Source organism: Taudactylus pleione, unplaced genomic scaffold (assembly GCF_031769625.1).
Source record: "Taudactylus pleione unplaced genomic scaffold, aTauple2 ptg001609l, whole genome shotgun sequence".
Taxonomy (NCBI): Eukaryota; Metazoa; Chordata; class Amphibia; order Anura; family Myobatrachidae; genus Taudactylus; species Taudactylus pleione.
The window spans coordinates 508,945-536,498 of record NW_028286006.1 but is presented as its reverse complement, the minus strand read 5'-3'; the positions used below and the strand labels follow the sequence as shown (position 1 = coordinate 536,498).

Sequence of the window (27,554 nt, the reverse complement as noted above, 5' to 3'; positions counted from 1 at the left end):
ACTACAAATTACAGGACAGAAAGAGATTACACGTTGACTACCTCAGAGCATTAATACACTAAAATTCATACACACTGACACTAAGTAAAATATGGCCTGCTCATGCGTAAGCTCTGGTGCATTAATATCTGTTAATATTTGTGCGTCACGTGTCATACTTCCTGCACCCTATGTCCTGCTCTGCTTATACAGGATACAAAATGGCTATGAGGCAGCAGTCACGTTCACGCAGTGAGCTACAAATCCTTGTGAGGTGGCGGGATCAGCCACTCATTAGTAACTTTCAGAAACTCTGAGCTTTTATAATGTTCCAATGCGATATCCAGGCATGAGTAGGCCAGAATCGTTTGATACGGTAGCTTCAACTATGCTGGAACAATTTAGTAGTACCTTTACAAAGGCTGAAGCAGTGTCTTGTGCGTAGTAAGTACAGTATTGTGCAGTTACAGTAGTTAACTATAGCAGTGGTTCTCAAACTCTGGGCCTGATTCAGACCCGCTTGCGAGCGCATAACGCTCGCAAGCGGGTCGATTTTGGCCCAGTGCGCATGCGCGAGACCTGGATAGCGACGGGCAAACCGTCGCTCTGGGTCTCGTACCAAAGGGGGCATGCTGTCAATGTTGAGTGACAGCACGCCCCCTTTGGTGGGAATGCCGGGGGCGTGGCTGCACAGATGGAGGCATTCCCATGGGAATGCCTACCGTCTGGGGCCGGCCCCACTGACATCACAAGTGATGTCAGTGGGAGTGCTTTTGGCTCTGTTTGAGCCGAAAGCACTCTAGGGCTTGCGGCAATGAGACCCTACCACAAGGGTCCCGTCACAAGCCCGATGGTCGTGATGGTCTTGACCAGCGCGACCATCTTCCTGGCCACTCGCTATAGCTGTGGGTGGTCACCCACAGCTATACGAGTGGCCTGGAGGCCGCTCTAAAAATCAAGTAGGACAGCCCTGATTCAGAGTGAGCGCTCTGTTAGAGCGTCCGGCTTTGAATCAGGGCCTCTGTGTTCTCATTACTCACTGACACATTTTAAAAGATCCACAGTTCGAAATAATTATTTCACTTGTGATTTTGTGAGACCTGAAAAACATGCACTGGGGTCCTGTTTGGGCTCCTGAGGACAGAGGCCCTGATTCAGAGCCGGATGCTCTGAATCAGGGCATTTTTTTATTTATTTTTGGAGCGCCTCCTGGCCGCTTGCATAGCTGTGGGTGACCACCCACAGCTATAGTGAGTGACCATGATGATGGTCGCGATGGTCAAGACCATCGCGACCATCGAGCTTGTGATGAGACCCTTGTGGTAGGGTCTCGTTCATCGCAAGCCCCAGAGAGCTTTTGGCTCTAACAGAGCCGGAAGCTCTCCACTGACATCACTCATGTTGTCAGAGGGGCCGCCCCCAAATGGCAAGCATTTCCTCGGGAACGCCTCCATTTGGGAAGCCACCCCCCAGCCCGCCCACCAAAGGGGCGAGCTGTCACTCAACATCGACAGCTCGTCCCCTTTGGTGCGAGACCCGGAGTGACGGATTGCCCGTCTCTAGCCGGGTCTCGTGCGTGCGCACGATGGAGCCGGCTCCATCGTGCGCATACGCTGTGGGCCACCTTCGACCTAGTTGCAAGCGCTCAGTGCTTGCGACTGGGTCTGAATCAGGCCCAGAGTTTGAGAACCTTTGAAGTATAGCCAATTAGGATCCGCCATAGCACCATTACTGTGTGACATAATGTGAATGGGCTTTGTGTGACATAAATTGTAGTTACAGGAATAAGGGTCACTAATGTATGACAAAACATCATATCAATGGTTAACCACTGATGGTTGATGATTTTGCAAAGGATGGTGGTAAACCAATTGTTTTTGGTGGATGGCACCATCTATGGTTTCATATCATCCATATTATCCACCAATGGTACCATCGATGGTCGCCATTGATGGGTAACCTACTGAAGGTCATCCCTAAGGGCCACTACTGTGTGACATAACATGAATAAGGTGTGCTACTGTGTGACATTACGTGAATAAAAGGCACTACTATGTGACAAATGGGTAGATGTATTATAGCAGCATGGATCGGCTCTTTTATTACAAAGGCTCCACTTCCAGCGGCTTTACTTCTACTACTTGCGCCATCACTACTGGAGTCAGGTCCACACTTCTCTAATTATTTTCTCACTTACTTTACCTTGTTTCCAAGCATCAAGGTACTAATTGTTAATTGTGCTCTTTTTAAGGTTTTTGTTACTGTAATGAATACCTGTGCCATCTTATACTGTAAATTATTATTATTAACATTTATTTATAAAGTATGGTGCCACAAGTTTTACGCAGCGCCTTATAAAGTACATAAACAAATAGGTGACCAGTGATTTACTGTACAATACAATACAATGCAGGACAAGGACATAGATAATATACATTGCTACATTAGTGACCATAACACCCACATAAGCAGCAGAGCATAAGCAACCAAGTGTTAGGTGCTCTAGTAGCCCTAGTGGTGAGGGAGAAGTAGATGAAAGTAAAGTAGGGAGAAGCACAAGAGGGTAGAGCATGATCAAACCACTCACCATCAATTGTTTCCTAATGATGGTTTTGATCAATGACCATCAATGGCGAGGCCATTGCAGGTTTTCTCTAAGATTCATCTCCCATGTCTCAGTGGGCAAAGGAATTCCACCACCCTTCCCCCTGCTTAAACAGTCCAGTCCTAACCCTCTTCCTCAAAAACCTCCAACCCCTGCTTATATATATACTGTACGTATATGTAGTTATATTTGGGTTGGGATGTGGACATGTACATGTATAACACATGTAGTTGTGTGTATATATATATATATATATATATATATATACACATACAGTATATATGTGTGTGTGCATATAGATACAGATGTGTCCAGCTAGTTTGTGGCTCCATACGTCATGTAACACGCCATGCATCTCGCGCCACACACTACGCCACATAGAAAGTTTCATAACGGAACAAAGCGTAGTATTGAAAAAAAGTCAGAACATGTAATACAACTTTTTGTCCACCAGGTGTCACTTTTCCTAAACTACACAGAGCATGCATCTGATTTCCAATCCATTTTCTATATCACCGCCTGATGATAGGTTGACAGAAGCAGTGATTCTGTACAATATACTTTAGTACAGCATTTTTCCTCATGGAATCAGGGCTGTAGAAGAATTTCTAATGAAGTTTTAAATTAAGGCCCTCATTCAGAGTCGATCACAAGAAGCGATCGCTCACTCTTAATGAGGATGGGCACTTCTTTTTTTGAAGTGCTGCCTCCAGGTTGCAAGCTAAGCTGTGGGTTACCACCCACAGCTTAGCTTGCGATCAGGGTGATGGTCGTGATGGTCATCACCATCGCGACCATCTGGGCTTATGACCAGACCCTAAGGTTGGGTCTGGGCTCTTGTAAGCCCCAGGGAGCTTCCTGCTCTGTTTGAGCAGTAAGTTCCCCACTGACATTATCAATGATGTCAGTGGAGCCGCCCCCAAACGGCAAGCATTCTGACTGGAACGCCTCCATTTGGCCGGGCACGCCCCCGGCCCGCCCAGAAAATGGGGCGAGCTGTCACTCAACATCAACAGCTCGCCCTGTCTGCTACGAGACCCTTAGCGACGGAGTGCCCGTTGCTAGCTGGGTCTCGTGCATGTGCACGACGGAGCCAGCTCCGTCATGCACATGCTCTGTGGGGACCATCAATCCGGTTGCGAGTGCATTGGCACTTGCAGCACTGTCGGCGCTGTCCCAGACTTAGTCACTAGTGATTTCATAACTTTAGAAACTAATCAGTGGGCTCTAGGCTTGATTCAGAGCCGCTCGTAAGCGGCCGCTCGTTCGCTCTGAGTGATGTTCGCACAACTGCGCATGCATATGGGTTGTAATGCACATGCGCAAAACAGTCAATGCAATCAGAAATCATGCGCTCGTAAAACAGCGAGGGGCTGCTAATTTGATTGACAGAATGTACCGTTTGTGGGTGGTAACAGGGGAAGGTGCTTGAAAACGGGGGAATGGAGATCTGAACGCAGGCGTGCCTAATGGTCAAAAGGGCGTTTAATGGGAGTGCATAATTATTAAAGGAGCATCATTGACCACGTCACTTGGTTGTCTTAAAGCCTGAACTGCTCGCAGTGATAGAAGTAAGAAAATCCTACCACAAGCACTGCAAGCAGTTCAGACGCCTTTCGATGTTCCCGATTAATCTAATAAATACTGGAGTTGATGTGTGATGTGAACGGCAAAGGGGCGTATTCCCAAAATAGCGAGCTCATTTTTCAGACGCTCGCTCAGACATAGAGGCGTCAACAAACCGCAAAGAGCGAGCGCTCAATTTAAGTATCTGGCCCCTTTTTTAGAACGACCGTCTGCAAATAGCGTCCGGGTCTGAATCAGGCCCTTTGTTTAAAAGTGAGGTCTCTGTATTACAAACTGATTGTGCGTTTAAATATGCAAACTTGTGGCAATGTCAGTGCTGTGGTGGCTGTCAGCTCCGAGGGCTTACAATGGGATCTTTGGTGCATGCCCAGTGGAGGGGTTGCAATGGGATCGCTGGCGCATGCCCAGTGGAACCGCTCCATATGCCAGTCGCGCTATAGAGGCTCACAGTACACATTGTACGCTGTAATTTGGAGATGTCACATCACATACACGACAGGTGCAGCTCTTTATAGGACTGGCATGTGGGCTAGGGGTTAGGTGATCGCTGCTTGTCCCGTGGATTCGAAACCTTGAAAGTATATATATTTTTTTAATCTTCACTTGTTCAGTATTGTTATCCAACCCTTATCGAACTCAGGGCCTGATTTAGAGCCGGACGCTATTTGCAGACGCTCGTTCAGAAATAGGGGCTGGCTATTTAAATTGAGCGCTCGCTCTTTGCGGTCTGTTGACGCCTCTATGTCTGAGCGAGCGTCCGAAAAATGCGCTCGCTATTTTGTAAAGACGCCCCTTGGCCGCTCGCATCATACATCATCTCCGCTATTTATTAGATTAATCGAGTACATCGAAAGGCGTATGAACTGCTCACTATTCTTGTGGTAGCATTTTCCTACCGCAATCATGCGAGCAGTTCAGGCTAAAAGACAACCAACTGACGTGGTCGATGACGCTGCTTTGTTAATTATGCACACCCTTAAAACGCCCGTTTTGACCGTTTGGCATGCCTGCATTTGGATCTCCACTCCCCGTTTTCAAGCACCTTTTCCTGTTACCACCCACAAATACCTCATCCTGTCACTCAAATTAGCAGGCATTCGCTATTTTGTGAGCACATTGATTTCCGACCGCACTGACTGGTTGGTGCATGCGCTTTACAACTAGGGGTGTGCACCGGCCACTTTTCGTGTTTTGGTTTTGGATCTGGATCTTTCTTCGTGTTTTGGATCTGGATTGGTTTTTGCCAAAACCACCCTTCCGTGTTTTGGGTTCTGGGTTTTGTGTTTTGGATGTTTTGTGTGTATGTATGTTTAATAAACTTATACTGTCATGGTGTGTGTGTCCTGTGTTTTTTTTAAACATTTTTTTACAGGTGAACTACAGGTACTAGTGGGCCCTTAATGCCCTGCATGCTGGTACTTGTGGTTCTCCAAGTACCAGCATGCAGGGCAGGCTTGCTGGGACTTGCAGTTCTACTTGTAAAGACAATGTTTGATATTCTTTATTTACAACACACCACACAATCAACCCGCCACCCACCGCCACCAGGGGTGGCGGGGATAGCCCCGGGCTATCAGCCTGGGCCTGGGGTGCCCTGGAGAGGGTGACCCCTTTATTGGGGGGGTCCCCAGCTCTCCAGGGATCCCCGGCCTGGGCTGACTAGCGGTCAGGGCTGATGCTGCGGCTGGGGGGCCCGGTGAAAGGGCTCCCCTGGCTGTGGCATCAGCCCCCCGCTAGAAAAAGTCCAGTGCTGGTTCTGGAACATACAGGGGAACCCTACTAATTTTTTTCCCCTGAATTTCCAGAACCAGGACCGGATCAGAGCCCAGAGCTGGTTGCGCAGAATACGGGGGACCCCTACGTCGTTTGTCCCCCGTATTTTGGCAACCAGCGCTGGTTCTGACTAGCCCGGTGCTGGTTGTGCTTAAGTACAGGGGACTCCTACGTTGTTTGTCCCCTGTATTTAAGCACACCCAGCACTGGGTCACTAATGCCCGGGGCTGGTTGCTCTTTTTTGGGGGGGGCACGCCATTTTTTTCTTTTTTTACACAGGTTTTTTTTTTTTTACCACAGCAGCACAGACGGGTCTCACGGACTCGTCAGTGCTCTGTGTCAATGACACAGATGCAAGTAGCACGGATCTCCTGGTCCGTGCGTGCATCTGTGTCATTGAAATACACAGCAGCACAGACGGGTCTCACTGACCCATCTGTGCTCTATGTCACTGTCAGTCACACAGATGCATGTAGCACGGATCTCACGAGTCCGTGCTACATGCAAATGAGCACCATAATGCTGATTGGCTGAGAGCCGTGACACACGGCTCTGTCAGCCAATCAGCACTTTGCCCATTAAAGGCAAAGGCATTTTTTTTTTAAATGGCCGCTCGAGGCAAAACCTCGAGATCCGACAGCAGATCTCGAGGTTTTGCCTCGGGAGAGGGATCCGGGGCAGACAGGGAGATCCGAGCTTGGGCTCGGATCGCCCCGGATCCCCGAAGTTCGGGTGGGTTCGGTTCTCAGGGAACCGAACCCGCTCATCCCTATTTACAACCAATATGCATGCGCAGATGTGCGAACATCGCTCGGAGTGAATGAGCGGCCACTTACGAGCGGCTCTGAATCAGGCCCTCAATACATTATATATACTAGATGTGCCCAGCTAGTTTGTTGCTCCATACACCATGTACTCTAGTGAATGCCGTGGCGTATGGAGGATCATAGCACTACGCATGCCCAGTGTGTTGGGAGTCACACACAGTGCATCCCAGACTTAAACACTATAGTGATTTCATAACTTTAGGAACTAGTAGCAGGCTGTTTGAAAGAGGGATCTCTATTACCATCTGAGTGTACGTTTTAAGACGCACACTTGTAGCACTGTCGGTGCTGTCCCAGACTAAGACAATATGGTGATTTCATGACTTTAGAAACTAGTAGTGGGCTCTGTTTAAAAGAGGTGTCTCTGTATGACAAACTGATGGTGCGTTTAAAAATGCAAACTTGCGGCAATGTTGGCATGTCGACGCTGTGCTGGCTGCCAGCTCTGAGGGGTTACAATGGGATCTCTGGTGCATGCACAGTGGAGGGGTTGCAATGGGATCTCTGGCGCATGCCCAGTGGAGCCGCTCCATATGCCAGTCATGCTATGCCATGGTGTATGGAGGATTATAGCACTGAGCATGCCCAGTGGGTCGGGAGTCACACAGTGCATCATTTCATGTCCTGCGCATGCGTGTGCTCCAATGCGTTAATATCCAGCGTCATGTATCCTGTGTCCTACTGTATGTTGGAGAAAATGGCTGTGAGGCAATGGCCATATTCAAGGAGGGAGTTGGAGATCTTCCTTGAATGGAAGGATTGGCCGCTTCTCAGCAATGCTGAGAAACGCCTGGCATTTACACATGCCCGGCATGATATCCTGGCCCAATTAGGCTGGAATAGACCAATCCAGTCACTACAGTGCCGGTTTAGTGACCTGGTCAGGAGGGATGTCCCACGGCTGAAAAGGTTGACAGGTTTTCTTTATGTATGCATGGCCCTGCACCTGCCGCCCCTTGTCGTTAATTGTTAACGGCCTCGGCAAGTGTGGATGCATTTGCTGATGTCGCCAGGCCGGCCACTGATGATGTCAGTGGGTACAGTGCACACATCATTAGGTGTGTACCCGGCTTTAGTGTGTCGACCAGCACTGCAGAAAGTTATGTCCGCAGCACGTGAACGAGCATGCTGCAGACATACAGTAACATGAATAAGCTTTGTGTGCCATAACTGTAAAGTTACATGATAGGTACACACTAGACCAGCATTTTTCAACTGCTGTGCCTTGGTACACCAGCGGTCTTTAAGTGTGCCACCGGAAAAGACAACTGGGAGCTCCTGCTGTATCCTGTAATTCTTTTGTGGGGGCTGGGGCAATACTTGAGTATTATTTTATGTTTTTCTTTGATTTGTTTCCAATGTATTTGATTTTTAATTCCTGTGCTGGGGAGGTGTTGTACCCCTGCCTTGCCCTGTCATACTGTAGATTGTGTTCTAATTGTTGTCAGACAAACGTTAGTATATATTGCACTGTTACTTTTTACAGGACGTCAGAGGAGACAGCAGCAGGCAGAAGAGGGGGAGCCTGCACAGCCGAGTAAGGTCTGTATGTATTTGTTTTGAAGAGTTATTATTTTAAAATGTGTTGATGAAAAATTACATTATACTATTTTGTTTTAATGTAGTACAGCGACAGTGCATCTGCCAGATATCCTCCTCCTCTGAGGAGGGGGTGGACAGGGCGGCAGGGCCCGACAACCCTCCCCAGTCAAGTAAGTATTGCCTGTGCTCTACTGTACAGTACCTAGTATTTTGTTTAGAGAATTATGGTACAGTAAGTACTGAAAGTGGGCAGTCCAGGAGAGCCAAAAGACGCCATTCATGTTAGTTTTTTTAAGACGTTAATAAAAATATTTTTATTTTACACAGGATGAGAATCTGAGGAGGATGAGGTGGAGGAGGCAGGTGATGTGGCAGCTGATCCTGACAGCTCTCCCCAGCCAAGTAAGTACTGTATACAGTAGTATAGTACATTGTGTTTTACTACTGTACTGTACTGTGCTTCCCTAACTGTTACTAACTGTTAATTGTGCTCTGTTATGTGTTTGCTACTGTAATGTACACTTGTGGTACCTTATACAGGTTGAGTCTGATCGAGCAGGAAGCTCCCCACTGACATCATCAATGATGTCAGTAGGGCCGCCCCCAAATGGCAAGCGTTCCGGCGGGAATGCCTCCGTTTGGGCAGGCATGCCCCCTTCCCACCTCCCAAACGGGGCAAGCTGTCACTCACCAATGACAGCTCGCCCCATCTGCCGTGAGACCCCTAGTGATGGAGCATCCGTCGCTAGCCGGGTCTCGTGCATGCGCACGACGGAGCTGGCTCCATAGTGCGCATGCCCAGTGGGGCAATATCGAGTCGGTTGCGAGCACTCATCGCTTGTGACCGACTCTGAATGACCCCCTAAGTTTCCAAAAGCCTTGAAAAGATCTTCACTGGGAGTACAAAAAAAAATATTTACTTGAAAACACAAGAAGAATTTGGTTCCACAAGACTTGAAAATTAATTAATTTGTCATAGAAACATGGGTCCAAAGATCCAAGGAACTCATCAATTTTTCTTTCTTCTACAGGATTGTTTAGGACCATTCGAAGGAGGAGACTTCATTTGAGAATAAACTTTAATGGGATCTACTGAAAACATTATTTCATCATGATCAGGGTAGTAATCAGAATCTGTGTTGTAATTTAACATTCTAATTGATTTCTTATTATTTGAATGTCTAACTTCCCGAGGTTCACCATCAAAAGTGGAAGCAGAGGATCCAATACATATCGTAGGTAATCCAGGACTAGAGGGGTGAGAAGGAGTAAGATGACCATAAGCTACTGTTATAGGTATAATCTCATTCTTGTTGTCTAAATCCGACCAAGTTGAACTTGCTTAGAAGCGTTGTGAGACTGAATCAAGGAAGTGACATTTTTACTATGCCAATTCTTAGCCACTTGTTTTTCCTTAGATTGAGCTGAATTAGAGACTGAAGAGTAGCTGTATTCTTGGTAGAATCAATAAGATGCTTGGGAAGAATGTTAGAAGTAGACTCTCCATTTGGAAGGGTGTCCAAAGGTGGATTCATAGGAGCAAACTTTTTAACTACAGTAATACTGAATGCTTCCAAATTCAGGAGTACGGGATCTTTGAACTCTATCAATGGTGTAACCCATGTTAAAGACTCACCTCTAAAGCTGGTAAGAATGAATTTAACAATGTTAGTAGGAGTGATACCACATGCTGGGTCTTCATTAATAATGGTACCAAAATGCTTTAATAGCACAAAATATTGCATCAAATCTCTGTCAAAGAGAATGATCTCAGGAACATTAGAAGAGTTCTGGGTGATAGGAACTGGCAATGCATGTTCGGAAGTGGGTAAAAAGAACTCTTTAGCTGGGACAGAAAGGTCACTTAGAACTTCCTCTTGAGGTGCCGCACAAAACACCCCATCCCGGGGCATGAAACTTGAAACTCCACCCAGAGGTACCACTTCAGATAACTTCTCTGGGGATGAAAAATGTGAAACCTCATCCTGGGGAACAACACCTGAAATCCCCTTCAGGGATATGAAATTTGAATCATAGACCCCTTCTTGGGGTATGGAACTCGAAAATGAAAACTCCCTCCTGGGGCATGAAACTTGTAACCTCTTAAGATGAGAGACTGGAAACCCCCTCTTGGGATGAGAGACTTGAAACCCTCTCCTGGGGTATGAAGCTTGAAATAGGGACCCCATCATGGGGCGTGAAAGTTGTGACCCTCTCCTGGGGCATGAAACTAGAAATGGAAACCCCCTCCTTGGGGGAGAGACTGAAACCCCCTCTTGGGGTGTGAACTTGTAACCCCCTCTTGGGGTATGTCACATGAATTTCTCTCTTGGGAAGGAAGATCTGAGACCCCCTCCTGGGATATATACCTCAAATCGGAGACCCCATCCTGAGGCGTGAAACTTGAAACAGAGACCCCGTCCTGAGGCATGAAACTTGTAACCCCCTTTTGGGGTGAGAGAGTTGAAATGCCCCCGTGGGGTGTGACACTTGGAAACCCATCCTGGGGTATGGTGCTTGATTCTCCCTCTTGGGTTACATCACTTGAATCTCTCTCTTGGGAAGGGAGAATTGAGATCTGCACAGGGGTATGTAACTGGAATCGGTGACCCCATTCTGAGGTGCAAAATTTGTAATCCCTCCTGGGGCAAAAAACTCAAAACAATGACCCCCTCCTGGGGAATGGAATCTGAAACCCTCAAGTGGGGCATGAAACTCAAAATAAAGGCCCTCCTCCTGGGGCATGAAACTCTAAAACAAAGCCACCTGCCTGGGGTGTGAAACTTGTAACCCCCTCTTGGGGTATGACACCAGAAGACCCCTCATGGGGAACAAAACTTGTAACCCCCTCTTGGGGTGAGAAACTAAAAACCCCTTCCTGGGGTGTGAAATTTTAAATTGAAACCCCCTCCTGGGGTGTAAAATTTAAAGCTGTCCCCTTCTTGGGGTGTGAAACTTGAAACCCCCTCTTGGGGTGCAAGACTTGAAACCCCCTGAGGTGAGAAACTTGAGACCCCCATCTGAGGTGTAGTACTAGGAATTCCCTTGTGGAGCTTGATGTTCAAATCGGTAGAGACCAAATCTGGACGTTATTGTTGAACCAAAGCTATTTTGAGGACCAACATACTGATGCCCCCCAGAAGCTTCTGATCAGAGTCCATGACTGCCTCCTTAGCAGACAAGTCCCCAGGAGTTGGTAACACCAATGCCCCTCCTGGAGACGGCTGAGCATATTTCTCGTAAAGGAAAGGTAATGATGTCTGCCTGTTTTGGATGGTTTGGGCATTTTCCCTTGGCTACCAGATCTGGAGGAAGAGTGACCTATGCCAGGACCCCAATCAAAGTGTTGAACCTTCTTTAGCATGATCGATCTTAACCTCTTCTCTGGAACTGAGGAAACTTCAGCTGCAGACGGAGAACTAGGGACATGATTTCTGGAATGCAGACCTTTGATATCAGTGTTAGGCTGGTGAATGGTAGTCTCTTATAAAATGGTCGGAGCTTCCACAATATAAACACAGAAAAAACTCTCTACGCCACTGGCGCTCAGCCTCAGAAAGTTTGGGACATGGGAAACTCTGATGTCTTACTTCATTCTGTGCGGAGGAAGATCCAGAAGAATTAGAGGCTACACCTAGAAGCTCAGGAATAAATTGAAAAATTTTTATGAGGGAATCCTGTACTTTTACTAATAATCACTGGAAGGTAGACAGATGTCCGGAGTTATTTACACTAGAAAACTGGAGGGATTTGATGGTAGTGAATTGGTTTGATAGTGCCTGAAAATTCTGTGCTACTGCCTGGTTTGTTAAATGGGAAGCAAGATCTGGAATAGCCTCAACATCCAAAGAACCGCCAACTTCCATATTTTGGGCCTGATCACACTGTCAGGTTTGGCTTTGTGAAATCCCCTTCTGAGGGGTGAAAATTGTGGTCCTGGGTTAGGGACTAAATCAGGACGAGGGGCCTGGTTATAAGAACTCTTCATCCACATATCTTGGACATTGTGAGACCTGGTCAATGGTGTGAAATCTAACCTGCATGGAAGTGTTCACCAGTGACCCCACCAAGCAGGATATGGGTTTAGCTGCACCCTGCAGGCAGGTTGCGGTCCTTTGACCAAGATCTGTGGGAATAGAGCCTCAAAATATCAATGGCTGCAGGGGAAATGCCTAACAAAGGCACTGTTGCCCAAAAGGGTTTCACCAGAAGATGGTACCCAATGATGGATTCTCAGACACACTGTCGCAATAGAAGAGGGCACTGGAAGAAGTACTCCAGCAGTTGTGTACTGATGCACTTTTTCGTTAAAAGATGGCACTTGAAGAGTACACTAGGAATGGTATACTGACACAGTTTTGCACCACGGGATGGCATTTGAGGAGTACACTGCTGCTCTGGAGGGCACTGGTAATTTGTACAAAGCCAGAGATGTCAGTCGCATTGTAGCTCAAGATGACACACTGGAACTAGTCCACAGGCAGAGATGTTGGTCGCACTGTTGCTCAAAGGAGACATTGGAAACTAGACATGAGAACCAAGGGAACCTGGAACGAAGACTCTACTAGTACACTAGGAGTGATAAACATTGATCAGACAACTTACTGGAGTTCTGGAGCCAGATATATACCCAGGGGTAGTAGATGATAGGAGCGCAGCATCAGCTGACCGAGACCATGCTACCCTTGGTTGGAGATACTTTCACATGAGAGGAACTGTCATGGTGGCACCCATAACGGGAACTCCGATCCCTAAAACACACAGCCAACCATGGAAGTCCGCAAGTGCCTAAGGCAGAATGCTCAGCACATCGCCCGTCACCGCACCAGACGTCTGATCACATGAGAAGACAGGGGAAGCCGGTGTGAAGGTAAGAGATGGCTGATCCTAGGCTGAACCCTGACAAATATCCCATCTGTCAAAGTGTGGGAGCATAGCACCCCTGTCATTTACCCAGGCCTTTAATAACACATGGGGTAGAAGCAGTATCAGTGCACATAACATAACCGCGCCAATTTATACATCTACCCATGTTGTAATGTGGAGACAATAAAAGTACTTGATTTAACATTAAAGCATTTTTATTTTACACACAGACCAACTAATCATTTATGAGTCGGCTATGGATCAGGGAGTTCTACAGCCAATGAGATGGAGCAATCGCATTTAAGTATTATACTGTACAGTAGGTTCTTCTGCTGTTACTCCAGACTCTGCATTCTAGAATGGTTCCTAAGAAGTGATATTTTGTTATAAATTGTAAAGCAGGATTTAGATTACAGGGAAACTGTCATAAATGTACATGTAGTATTGTGTTGCGACAACCTAGTGATATAAAGGCATGTCACATAAATGCAAAACAAAATTATATAATAATTTTGTAAAACAAAAAAAAAATATTTAGCTCAGACATGCATGACTTACCATGAGCACTGACCTGTATGAAGTAGTATAGTACATACTGTAGACTGCACTTTGCATGAGGCAGATTACTGTATGAGGGTATTCCTATATCATTGTGTGTTTAAAAGCACTTCTATATGGTTTATTAATTCATCTGTTTCTTCTGCTTTAAGTAAACAATTCTTATTTGTAGTTCTATTCCTTAAGAAATTATGCAACAGATTTTGCACAAGTTCACAAAAACCTCGGAACATATTATCAGGAGAAATTCCTATACTCAAGGCCAATACTTCGATGTTCCCAAAACAATCAGCGTACATGACGTGAAACCATAGCAGAATTTGTCAATACACCATCTGGGACATTATTTTGTTTTTGGTCTTAATTTACCAAGTATTGTTATGTTCCTAAATCACAACCTTGAATTAGAAACGAATATTAAACAATTCTATGAGAATGTGCTTATGAAATGTGTTTACTGAAAAGTAATGTGATTTGATAAAATGTGTACCATACCCCTTTTTATGTTTTTAATAAATATAGTTGATTTCTGAACGAGACCTTAAAAGCAGTTCAGTGCAACTTAAAAACTCCCACTTGTGTTAAGTGCCTTTTCTGCTCTCCAGTCGACTACCATACTGTTGCCTTCATTTTCAGATAATCAAAGAACAGTGAAGGTGGTTGATAAAGGTGCTGGGACACCCCAGTACCCTGTCATTTTCTGGGGGCTTGTCTGGGATACCCCAACAATTTCTACCACTGTCAGAAAAGACATCAAAGTGCCCAGGAATAAGCTGAATAAACTCTGGCCCTGATTCAGAGCCAGACGATCTGACAGAGCGCTCGCTCTGAATCAGGGCCGGCCTTCTTGTTTTTTAGAACAGCCTCCTGGCCGCTCGCATAGCTGTGGGTGACCACCCACAGCTATAGCGAGCGGCCAGGAAGATGGTCGCGATGGTCAAGACCATCGTGACCATCGGGCTTGCGACAAGACCCTTGTGGTAGTGTCTCATGGCCGCAAGCCCTAGAGAGATTTCGGCTCTAACAGAGTCGAAATCTCTCTCACTGACATCACTCGTGATGTCAGTGGGGCCCCAAATGGAGGCATTCACATGGGAATGCCTCCATTTGGGCAGCCACTCCCCCGACCCACCCACCAAAGGGGGTGTACTGTCACTGAACATCAACAGCACGCCCCCTTTGGTGCGAGACCTGGAGCGACGGTTAGCCCATCGCTATCCAGATCTCGCGCATGCACATGACGGAGCAAGCTCCATCGTGCGCATGCGCTCTGGGCCAACATCGACCCGGTTGCGAGCACTGAGTGCTTGCGACCGGGTCTGAATCAGGCCCTCTGTATGGTGGGTAAGTTACAGTGTGCATTTGCACCTTCTTACCCTTTTCAGCTCTTCCTAGAGGTGTTTAAGGTGTCCTGTTGATGAGATTAAGCAGGTCTCCTAAGAACCCAATGTTTTTGAGGACATAAAAGTGTTATTTTGTTATAAATTGTAAAGCAGGAATTAGATTACAGGGAAACTGTCATAAATGCACATGTAGTATTGTGTTGCAACAACCTAGTGATATAAAGGCATGTCACATAATTGCAGTAACTGATGTCTGTAGGACTACATACGTATTTGATCCAGTGCATAGACAATCTATAACTATTTTAAGTAGTTATTTGAATAAGGATATTTTAGTGCAAAGGGTGGGGCAAGAGTGGTCTAATTGTCTGGCTACCTGGCCAGCTAATCATTACAAACCATTTTATGATTTAATATGTCCATATGTTAAATTCTGTTTGCCTAAACCAACAGTTTGATTGAATACTTGTATTGTGGTTTTCAAGATAGCAAACAGGAAAGATATGTTCTGATGAATTTATATCTGTGTGCATAGGCATTGTTATTGTTATCATCTATGTACTGGTGTTGTTTTATTTTATTTTTTTAAGAACAGTCATACAAGATGTAAAACACATTGTGTAAATGAATGATATTGCAATAGAGTTAGGGTACAGGTCATTGTTTGCATGTTATGATTGTGCACTGATTTTAGTACTTCAAACAGCACAAGATGAGATACCTATGTTAACTGGGGTGTTGCATCATACAGCTAATCCAGGGGTTTATATTACCTATGTTATAAATCCTAGACATAATGCAACTATTATTATAGGGTCTCACATACTGGATGTCACATGTTTAACACAGACCATAGGATTACCTTGACCAGCAGTTAGCCACCTCAGAAGGGTGATTATAGGAGAAACAGAAGTAACTGGCTCACTGACTTATCCTAGTTGTTTAGCAACAAATAATCTTATGGGTCATATTGTGAGTGAATTAGATTCACACAGACAGTAAAAGTGTGCAGAAAAATAGTACTCACTAGTTAAAAGCATCACAGGGCACCCCATTGAGTCTCCCTTTCCATAAAGGTATCATAATTTCTAGTCAGAAACCCAGGCATGGGGGCACATTATAGTAAGGATCCCCCTCTCCTGGGATCACTCCTAGAGATTATAAAGGAAAGGGAAGGTAGGGAAGCCACTAAAGGAAGACAGGCATGCCACCTACAGGATGCTTAGAGGAGAGTAAGTGGAAACTATTCCAAAGCACATATAAAGCATGGATAAAGAAACACAAAAAGGAAAAACAAGTTAAAATGTGGGTGGAGGCATGTTAAAGTTATAAGAAAATAGAGCAGGATAAAGAATAGGATGATTTTATGAATGACTTGCCACCCCCACCACCAGCAACTCCACCATTATCCCAAGCCCCAGGTTATACCAGGATATATCCCACACTAGAGCACCCATTAAACCCAGTAAGAGCACTGCCAGCACCACCTCCACAGTGTGATCATGCAACATCTATGCAGTCAACATCTAGCCACCAAACACAGTATCAGCCCTTACATTGACAAAAACAGTACCAGCAACATGGACATTTGTGCAGCCCACACCAGCAAGTATACCAACAGTGACTAACTACCCTGACATGGAAATAACAGTAACCTACTACCCTAGTAGAAAATTCCCAGAATGTTATGAGTGTATTCCAGGGCGAATGGAGAAATGCCCCTTCTGTGACAATTTTGTACCACCAGAATCTCCTCCATGTGGTCCACCACAGAACTCCCCAGTAAACCCACAGGATCATTCACCAACCATTTCTTTGAGCCCAGAAACTATGAACAGGTTTTTTCACGTTTGCAGACTGGGTGTGAGTAGGAGGAAGAGTGAGTGAAAGACACAGACCATGTACAAAAGATCAGGAAGGAGGTTTACCCTGCAGATGTAATAGTTGTGTACAGAAACAGATGACATTTTACCCAGTGCAGGTACAAAGGGTCACAGGAGCAGCAGGTGGTCTTGAACATACACAAGAACAACACAAGCCATGGAGCAATGTAGACATGCAGGGTATAGTAGATAATACTCCAAACCCCAGAAAGAACCCCACTTATTTTTTAGCCTACATACAGCGTGTACATGCTATTTGGACACCCAGTTGGACTGATTACAAACAATTAATGACAGCGTTGGTAGGAACAGGAATAGAAGGCCTGCCCAATGAGAATCATGAAGGTATAGGGATTGTGGGAGCAGTCCCAAATACAGAATTACAGAATACAGAAGCAAGTGGAATTCAGTATTTAAGAAGAATAGGAGTATGGTGTATTCAGCAAAGGGATACTGTTCCAGCAGAACCAGATAGCATGCAAGAAAGAACAGAAACTGTCAGGCAATATTATGATAGACAAGCACAAACACATGAAGATGAAGTTTTTGAAGGTAATAACCCACAGCATCAGAGGTTGTTCAAGACAAAATTTGTGAATAGTTTGTCCGAAATCTACAAGCAACAATTATATCAGACCAGGCCTGAAGCAGGAACTATGATGGTATAAGCCCTTATAACAGTTTTAAAAGGTAATGAAGTAGAGAAACAGAAAAACAACGTAAAGCTACAGAACAGAAAGCTATTCCATAGGTAACAGTGTATGTAATGCAAGAAGCCCTGAACAATCCATTAGGGGCTGTCCCAAAAAGAAATAACAGACAGTACAACTTACTTCAGAACAAGTGAGATCACAGGGACTTTGTTATTTCTGCAAGCAAAAAGGATACATGAAAAGGGACTGCCCTAAACACAAGACTTGGCAGGAAAACAGAGACAAGGAGAAAGATACTGAATAGGAAGCAGGCAATCCGGTATGCCTCCCACTCTCTACTCCAGAAGAAACTGACACCACCAAAGGTATCGTTACTCTGAACCTACCTTCTGGAGAAGAGTACAATTGTTTAATTGATACTGGAGCAAGCCAAACAGTTTTAAGAGTAGAGGAGGTACCTGCTAACCTATTAACCCCTTCAACCCTTACAGCCACAGGTTTAACAGGATCCCCAACCTCTTTAAAGGAAAGTACTCTAACAATGGTAAAGATTGGAAATGAGAATATTGAAGTCCCAATAAGGTTTCTTACTTCATCCACTTGCCCATATAATCTGTTCAAATTGCAAGCTAACATCAAATATACACCAAATGGAGTCATCATGACAGCCAGAGGAGACCAAAGACTTAAAACACAAATTGAGTCTGCAATATGTTTCCTCGAAGCAGAAGAACATAGGGAAGAGCCTGATTTAGCATGGCTTCAGCAAGTCCCAACACAGGTCTGGTCTAAAGGTAAGAATGATGTGGGACTATTGACTGTCAGCCCAGTAATGCTAAGTCTTAAAGCAGGTACTCAACCTATCAGCATCAAACAATACCCACTGAATACAAGACAGACAGCTGCAATTGATTTAAAGATTCAACAATATTGCAAGGTAATCATATATTTGCACTAGGCATCCATTATAGAAAAACCAATGCTGTCTGGAATTCTCTGATTTGCTAGGCATACTGTCTTTAATTAATATTTGTAAACTCCAGTGTAACTTTAAATTTAATTATATAGTCAGATCTTATCTCCTAGCTTCATGGGATGCTGTTTTGGCTCTGCTTGTCTGTATTAGAATTTTATGACTTGTATCTGGTGTGGGTGAGGGTATTGAGGGTGGGTGTAATCAGTGACTACACATGTTATGCTTAACTATATAATCAGTAGGTCACAAGGCTTTAGGCTTGTACAAGGCTGCTAGGTTTTATTTCAAAGTGGATTTTTTTCTAAGTGGGACTACATGTACAGCATAACTTAAAGAGTTAGTCAGGAGTTAAGCAGGAGGAAGACAGGAGGATGACAAAATTTAAAAGAACTCTCTATAACTTGGAAAAAAAACAAAGGATCTTCTGAGCTTCTGGAAACCCTGCTACTCAGCAACCAGCTTCCATTATAACCTGGACACACCTTTTGCCAACACCCTACTTTAGCATTGCAAGCAGCTACCTGCTTACTGAACATTTAATACTTGTATGTTTGTGTTTCTTCTATAAATTGTTTAAATCATTCCAATACCACTGTCAATTTATCTTTATACCACTGTAGTATCTACCATTGTTTCACACCTATAGCTTTTATTTTTTTTTATATATATTCATACTTTATACTAATTCTCAAGTCTTGCTACTTTAACACCTCTATACTCCTTTTTTGGTTATAATATACTATTGTAGTTGTGCCTTTACATCTTCCAGCACTGTTCTTCCTTTTATCTGATTTTGACCTTTGACCTGTTCTGCTCCCTCATCTCACACTCATTACTACTGACTTTCCCCCCCAACTGCCTCATCTACACAATGTCTCCTTTCTTCTACTCCTCCCTCACTCAGCTGCTCATTATTTTCTCCTCTACCACCAGTTTTCACCTCATTTCTCCATCCATAGTCCCTCTATGTTATCCCCCTCCTTCCCTTCCTCTGTCTCTCTACATCACATATAAGTCTCTCCATTGCATCTCCCACAACTCCAGTATTATTAACTTCTCTTCCACCATGGTCCTGCTGCACCACCACTAAACCCTGCACCCTCTCTTTTCTCCAAGTTACCTATCCTTTCCCCCCACACCACACTAAACCTCCACCTGACCCACCACCTGCTGTCACCCATCCTATTTCAGAAGCCAGCCACATAACCCCATACTCCTTATCCCCCTGCTCTAGATCTATATCACTTCCACACTACGTCAACCCTAATAATCTCATTCTCCTCTCGCATCTTAAATCTGTCCCTCTCTCCTGTTCCCTCTGGAAAGCCAGTTTTGTCTATAATAAACTGGTATCCATTCATGAGCACTTCACATCACTTCACATCACCAAACCCTGGCTATACCCCTCTGACACCACTGCTCCAGCAAAATTCCTCCATCACTTCTTCCTCAATGCTTTCCAGTGCTCATCCTAACCCACTACTCTATGCTCCCCATCTGTGTCACCCCTGTTTGTCTGACCCTCCCCTCAGAATGTAAGCTCTCGCGAGCAGGGCCCTATTTCCTCACATGCTTCTTCTTGCCTTACTTTTACTTTCACTTACAATGGCACCTAAAACTGCTTACTGACACCCTGCTGTTTATTTAGGTGTTATGCAGCATTGTTTATAAATCATGTACTTGTCCTGCATTGTCTGTACTGTTAATAACTGTTGTCTTGTGTGCTCTTTTGTTTCTGTACTTTGTAAGACGCTGCAGAACCCTTGTGGCACCATATAAATAAAGGATAATAATAATAATAATAATAATAATAATAATAATAATAATAATAATTATAATAATAAGACGTGGGAGTATTAAAAGAATGCAGATCCCCATAGAGTACCTAATTATTTCCTGTTAAGAAAAGGGCCATCCCCGGAGATACACAGGAACATTTTAGGATGGTTCATGACCTCAGAGAAGTCAACAAAAGATTGGTGATCAACACACCTATTGTTCCAAACCCACACACCCTGCTCAATATGATGCCATCAACATCTGAGGGGGTTACTGTCATTGATTTGGCAAATGCATTTTTATTCATACCTATTACTGAAGAAAGTCAACAGATATTGGCCTTCACACATAATGGACGTCAGTATTGCTGGACAAGATTGCCTCAAGGGCATGCCTCCAGTCCATCAGAGTTCTTAAAAGCCATGAACATGATATTGCAAGGATGGAGACCTAAGTGGACAACCACACAGTTGATTCAATATGTTGATGACCTGTTGCTGGTCACAAAAACTGAAGATCAGTGTAAAGAAGAAACATTATCTTTACTATCCTTTCTGGCTCTACAGAATTGCAGAGTATCCAGAGACAAATTGCAAGCAGTACAAAATAAAGTTGTATTTTTGGGACACTGTATTGCTCAAGGTACAAGACATCTTACAACCAGCAGAACTGAGGCCATACAAAAAGCACCTCTTCCAAAGACTATAAAACAGATGAGAGCTTTCTTGATACTTAATGGATATTTGTTCTGCCTCTCTACTTATGCAACCTTTGTATGATGCCCTCAAGAAGAAACAACAAAATGAACCTATCAATCCATAGGAAGTTCAAGAGACTGTCCAGGTACTTAAACATGCTATTACAAGCACACCAGCATTGGGACTACCAGACTATAGTAAGCCTTTCAATCTCTTCTGCCATGAAATGAAAGGACATGCCTTAGGAGTTCTCACTCAGAAAAATGGAACAAAGCAAAGACCAGTAGCATATTACTCTGCCCAGCTTGATCCCATTGTTCAGGGAACTCCATCCTGTATCAAAGCAGTAGCAGAAGCAGCAATTTTAAAGTATAAAGTCTCAGATATAGTCCTCGATCATCCACTTGTTATTCAAGTACCATATTCAGTAACAGAAATTCTCAATCAAGCTAGAACAAAATACTTGTCAGCAGCAAGATTGACTAAATATGAAGTGGAACTACTCAGCTCTTCACATGTGACCATCAAGAGATGTACTGTTCTCAATCCAGCCACTCTCCTCCCTATTGATGATTCAAAAGAGGGGAGTGCACAGGAAAATTTGAATGAATCAGACAAGGGTATCACATACCGAAGCATATCTCCTGAAAGAGCAACCCAACAGGATGAGGCTGAAAATGTAAATACTGGATATTTCACTGAGGATGAAGAAAATGTACACACAAAATTGTCTGGAACTTATGGAGACTGAGATGAGTATGCTATTTAACATCACAGAAGACTGTCTGCCCGATGCTGACCTTACCTTGTTTGTGGATGGGTCAAGATACTATGTGGATGGTTCACCCAGAACAGGATATGCTGTCGCTTCTCACCATTAAATACTACTTCAGAAGCCCTACCAGCTCACTGCTCAGCATAAGAAGCTGAACTAAAAGCCCTAACAGCAGCCTGTGTTATGGCTGAAGGACAAACAGTGAACACCTATACAGACTGAAGATACGTGTGGGGAGTTTCTCATGACTATGGCCCAATGTGGAAGAGTAGGAACTTCTTGGGTTCCAAGGGAAAACCATCAAACATGCAGCTCTTATTAGACATTTGTTTTCTGCTTTACAGTTACCTACTAAAGTGGCCATAATCAAAATTCAAGCCCATACCAAGGAACAGATGCCAGAAGTCAAAGGTAACACTTTTGTTGATGCAGCAGCAATGGAGGCAGCCCTGAGGGAGTTACCTGTCTGTCTGGCCCAGTTGGAAAATAGTACAGAACAATCCCCACAATAAGAACAAAAAAAACATTGGGATACTTTCCAGACTCTTCGCAAGTTCCAGGAACAAGCTACACAAGCGGAATATAAGACTTGGATTAAAATGGGAGCATACCAGAATGACGAACTATTGTGGTGTGTAGGAAGCAAATTGTGTTTACCAACAGCCCTATACCCAGCTATGTTGTCACTTATACATGGTCCCACTCATCTAACCAAAGAACCTATGACCAATACAGTACACAAGCATTGGATAGCACCAGGATTTAACATGGAAGCTACACGATACCTCGCAGCTTGCTGGATATGTGGACTTCATAATCCAGGAAAAAAGGTGAAGGTACCTGAAAAACACACTCCAAAAGCATACTACCCGTTTCAAAGACTACAAATAGACTATATCCAGTTACCAAAATGTGGAACATATTAGTATGTGTTAGTGGTTACGGACATATTTAGCCACTGGCCAGAAGCTTGGCCAGTAGCAAAAGCAACAACAAGGAAATTGATCTCAGATGTGATATGCAGATATGGAGTACCAGAAGTCATAGAGTCAGACAGGGGTACTCATTTTACAGGCAAAATTATGCAACATATGAAAGACATGGGAATAGAACAGGCATTACACACCCCTTATAGGCCTCAAGCCTCAGGGCAAGTGGAAAGCCTAAATGGAATTTAAAGCTTAAAATTCAGAAAGCAATGAAAGAAACAGGGAAAACCTGGTTAGAATGTCTACCATTAGCATTATTTTATGTTAGAGTTACACCAATTAGGCCTCATAAGTTGTCACCATTTGAAATTTTGTTTGGGAGTCCACCTAAACATAATGTTATTTTCCTCAGCAATTACAGTATAATCATGGTAATTTAACTGATTACATGTTGTTTTATCACAGATTCTAACTAAAATGCATGTTCAGGTTTCTTCTTCTTTTCCAGATCCAGAGTCTCTTGCAGGAGCTCATATACATCCTGGAGACTTTGTATATTTGAAAAGACATGTAAGAAAAACTTTGGAACCCAGATATGATGGTCCTTATCAAGTACTGTTGACCACGCCTACAGCTGTGAAGCTGTAAGGAAGAGACACCTGGGTATACGCATCACATTGCAAAAAACTGACTGTGTCCATTGAGGAAGTGAAATAAAGCTGTATATCCTTTTTATGTTATGTTGTGTTTGGGTAATTAGTAGTTATGCCTGGACACCTGTGGAAATTCTGCAGAGATTGGAGCAGAAGATAAAAAAGAAAATGTGTTGATGTACCGATGGTATTGGAACAAAAATTATAAACTTAGAACACAAGGCACATTTCAATGGGCAGAAAAGGAGTCATTTTTGGTGACCAATGTAACTATGATGGGAGGAGTAATGTTTAAAGGACTAAGAACCCCTTCCATGAACACTTTATCATTTTGGAAGTTTGAAAAGAATAGTAAATTTTCTGTAACCTTCTGGCCAAAAACAATTTGCTGTATCTTTGCCTCAGATTATCATACAAATTGGCAGATGGTTAAATGGATAAGAGGGAGACTGAATACAACATGTAGCCCCTTAAATCAGTCTAAAGACTATGTTCCACAAACAGATACTACCCTACTATGCACAAATCTAGTATTATATCTAAAAGAACTTTATGGGTGGATGGAATACATTTCATTTATAATAAGTTGTCAATTAAAAATTATACCATTGTACCAGTCACCTGTACAAAGTTGGCAACCAGAAGGCAAACAAGGAAATACATGTTTCATTTTACCTTTCCCAAAAATCCAGATTGCAGGGGAAACAGAAAAAGAAGAGAATGGTATGATACCTTACTGGGTGTCACAGGTACAGGAGTAGGACTGGTAAACAGTATAGATATAGAAACACTCAGGGAGAAAATGAGCTCAGCAGGTGCAGATTTAGGTAAAATAGTACATATGCAAGCTGCTTGGATGCCTACTGTATACAAGCCAATGCTACAGCATACCCAATTTTCTCATGAATATTTACAGGTATACAATGCTTTATTGGTTGGACAGCTAAACTTAGATGTTAATATCATCAAGATGTTTAATTGGACATTGTATAATATGCAGGTTATGGCACAGGTGATGCAGAAGCAAATTATGCAAACAAATTTTCTAAGTAAGAGAATAGGGCTTTATAAGGTGCTACTAAATACTTCAGGTAATCAGTGGTTAAACTCAGATAGCATGTCAGTACAATGTGATGATTATTCCTGTTCAGGAATTATAGAGTTATATAATATAACCAATGTTACAATTGCATGCAAGTATTTAATATAGCCAGTCCCATTATATAGCCCTTCAGGAGGAACTAAAATGTGGACACCAACCCTGTTGGGAACACACATAGGTCTAGGAACAAATTTAACATGCAATCTATCCCTTTGCATATCTACATCTCAAGTGATGGAATGTAATCAGCAGCCTACATTTTATGAACCTTGTAAATTGGATCATTCAACAAGTGCCTGTAATTGGGCCTTGCATAATCCTGAAAAAGATATGTTCATCGAACTAGGGGCCTGATTCAGACCCGCTTGCAAGCGCATTGCGCTCGCAAGCAGGTCGATGGTGGCCCAGTGCACACGTGTGGTGTGTGCACTGCGTGTGCACGAGCCCCGGAGTGAGTGCAAAAAGTGCTCACTCAGGACTCACTACAAAAGGGGTGGCTGTCGATGTTGATCGACAGCTCACCCCGTTTTGTAGGCATGGCTGTGGTCACCCACAGCCATGCGAGCGGCCGAGAGGCCGCTCCTTAAAAAACCAGCGCCCGCCCTGATTCAGAGCGAGCGCTCGTTTTTTGCGAGCATCTCTGAATCAGGCCCTAGGTACCCAATTTGTCTGTGTTATTAGCACAGATCAGTCAGATATGAACCAGTTGGGAAGGCAGGCACCTTTCTCAGGGTGTATGTATAACATTTCATCCTTAGATTGGAGAAGACATACTTACATCTTTTTTAAAGATGAAGAAAAAACTGTTCAGCTACAGGGAATAATTTATTCCAATAATATAGCAATTTCATTTAATTTACAGCAACTCATTGATGCTGTAAACAATACACGGCAATTGGAAGAACATCTTAAGAAAATTAATTATTCAACCAATCACGCCCTAATGACTACAGTAGTAGAACAAGGAGAACTGAAACATCTGGCTACCAGATTTAAGGATGGATTAGAATCCAACTGGTGGGTCATGTTCATACATGGCTCACCATCACTGAACAAAGTTACTAACATATTGATACACCCATTAGTGGTGATTGTAATCATATTATTTGTTTTTATTATTTGGAATTGTTATTTGTCATATAGTTTTAAGAAAATGATACAAAGAACAGAACAAAGGAAACCCTTGAATTTCCCCAAAATACGGTATACTCCAGTAATGGGTTAGGACACTAGGGTTTAGACCCTGCCAGAAGTATTCAGAAATCAGCAGCCTGGCTTTTAGTAAAGAGAAAGAAACAATAATACTTTGTATTTCTGCCCAGGTTGATAGAGACTGATTGGTATGTGTTGAATGACGTATTGCTCTTCTCACATGTATTCCTTATGATAACATGTGAGGAAAGTAGGCAATAGCAACTATATCCTTTCTATCATCTTGGTGTCTCAGGTAGATTTTTATGTGAATGTTTTAAACATAAGAGGGGTTATGAGGGTATTCCTATATGATTGTGTGATTAAAAGCATTTCTATATGGTTTATTCATTGATATGTTTCTTCTGCTTTAAATAAACAATTCTTATTTGTGGTTCTATTCCTTAAGAAATTATGCATTAGATTCTTGCACAATGTCACAAAAACCTCGGAACATGTTATCAGGAGAAATTCCTATACTCAAGGCCTATACTTTGATGTTCCCAAAACAATCAGCGTTCATGAAGTGAAACCATAGCAGAATTTGTCAATACACCATCTGGGAAATGATTTTGTTTTTGTTCTCAATTTACCAAGTATTGTTATGTTCCTAAATCATAAAACTTGAATTAGAAACGAATATTAAACAATTCTATGAGAATGTACTTGTGAAATAAATTTGTTTATCTAAAAAGTAATGTGATTGGCTAAAATGTGTACCGTACCCCTTTTTATGTTTTCAATAAATATAGTTGATTACTGAATGAGCCCTTAGAAGCAGTTCAGTGCAACTTAAAAACTCCCACTTGTGTTAAGTGCCTTTTCTGCTCTCCAGTCAACTGCCATACTGTTGTCTTCATTTTCAGATCCTCAAAGAGAATTGAAGGTGGTTGAGAAAGGTGCTGGGACACCCCAGTACCCTATCAACTGTATACTGTATCTGTGTATTATGTGCTATTATGTACACTCCCTACACTATCCATCCTCATATATGATTTACAGTATAGCATCCTTTGATGCTGTAGTGTTTCTACACTACAGTACATTTGCCATATTATTATGTGCCAGCTCTACAATGTTGCATAATGTAAAGGATATACTCCATAATCAAATCTGTTTTTAAAACAGAGCTAATTCCTCTCTGGGCTTACAGGAGGCAGGAGAACCAAAGGGGCTCACACGGGTCACGAGGCCCACAAGCCAATTTTCAAAGGGGCTACACACGAAATAAAGTGCTATACATCAATGCGTACTACTATAGTATTCAATTGTGTACTACTTGCAGTGCAGTACATTGTGGGTGTCAAGATTTTACAATATACTGTTCTGTACAGTACTGTATATTAGTGTTGTAATACTGAGCCTTTTTCTTTTTTTTCCCACAGAGCAAATTCTTTGAGTATTGGCGTTCTTATTATCCACCTTTTATTGGACCTTTACATTTTGTTATGCATTTTGTTTAATATTTTTATTACTTTTAATAAATGTTTTTGTTGTACACCATGTTTTTTTTTCAATTAGCAGTTTACAAAAGAGAAAGGTCAATTTGCCTTTAAATGGCTAACAAAGCATCCTTTATTATGGTAATGAAAGGCTCTTGCTTGCTTTGGGGGAAGGGACCTGATGCAGTATGTCTCACTTACAGATTAAGTTCATAGGGACATATTCAATTGGGTGTGAGAGGGGGCTGGAGAGGGGGCTGCTGGGAGTTACAAACACTAACAAACATAGTTGCCAAGTCCGCTTATAACCAGTGGAATCGGGCTTGTTCTTTTTTCAAGTTGCTTGTTTTTATTACTGGTCGCATGTTGCTTGTTTTTGGGCTTACTATGCAC

The 27,554-nt window shown here is 43.3% G+C and overlaps 1 protein-coding gene and 1 pseudogene across 1 annotated transcript in view; one reads left to right on the top strand and one right to left on the bottom strand.

Moving 5' to 3' along the window:
- LOC148442118 (rap guanine nucleotide exchange factor 6-like) overlaps positions 1 to 27,554 on the bottom strand; it is a 672,269-nt gene that overhangs the window by 184,198 nt on the left and 460,517 nt on the right.
- Positions 21,810 to 22,799, top strand: LOC148442120 (uncharacterized; annotated as a pseudogene).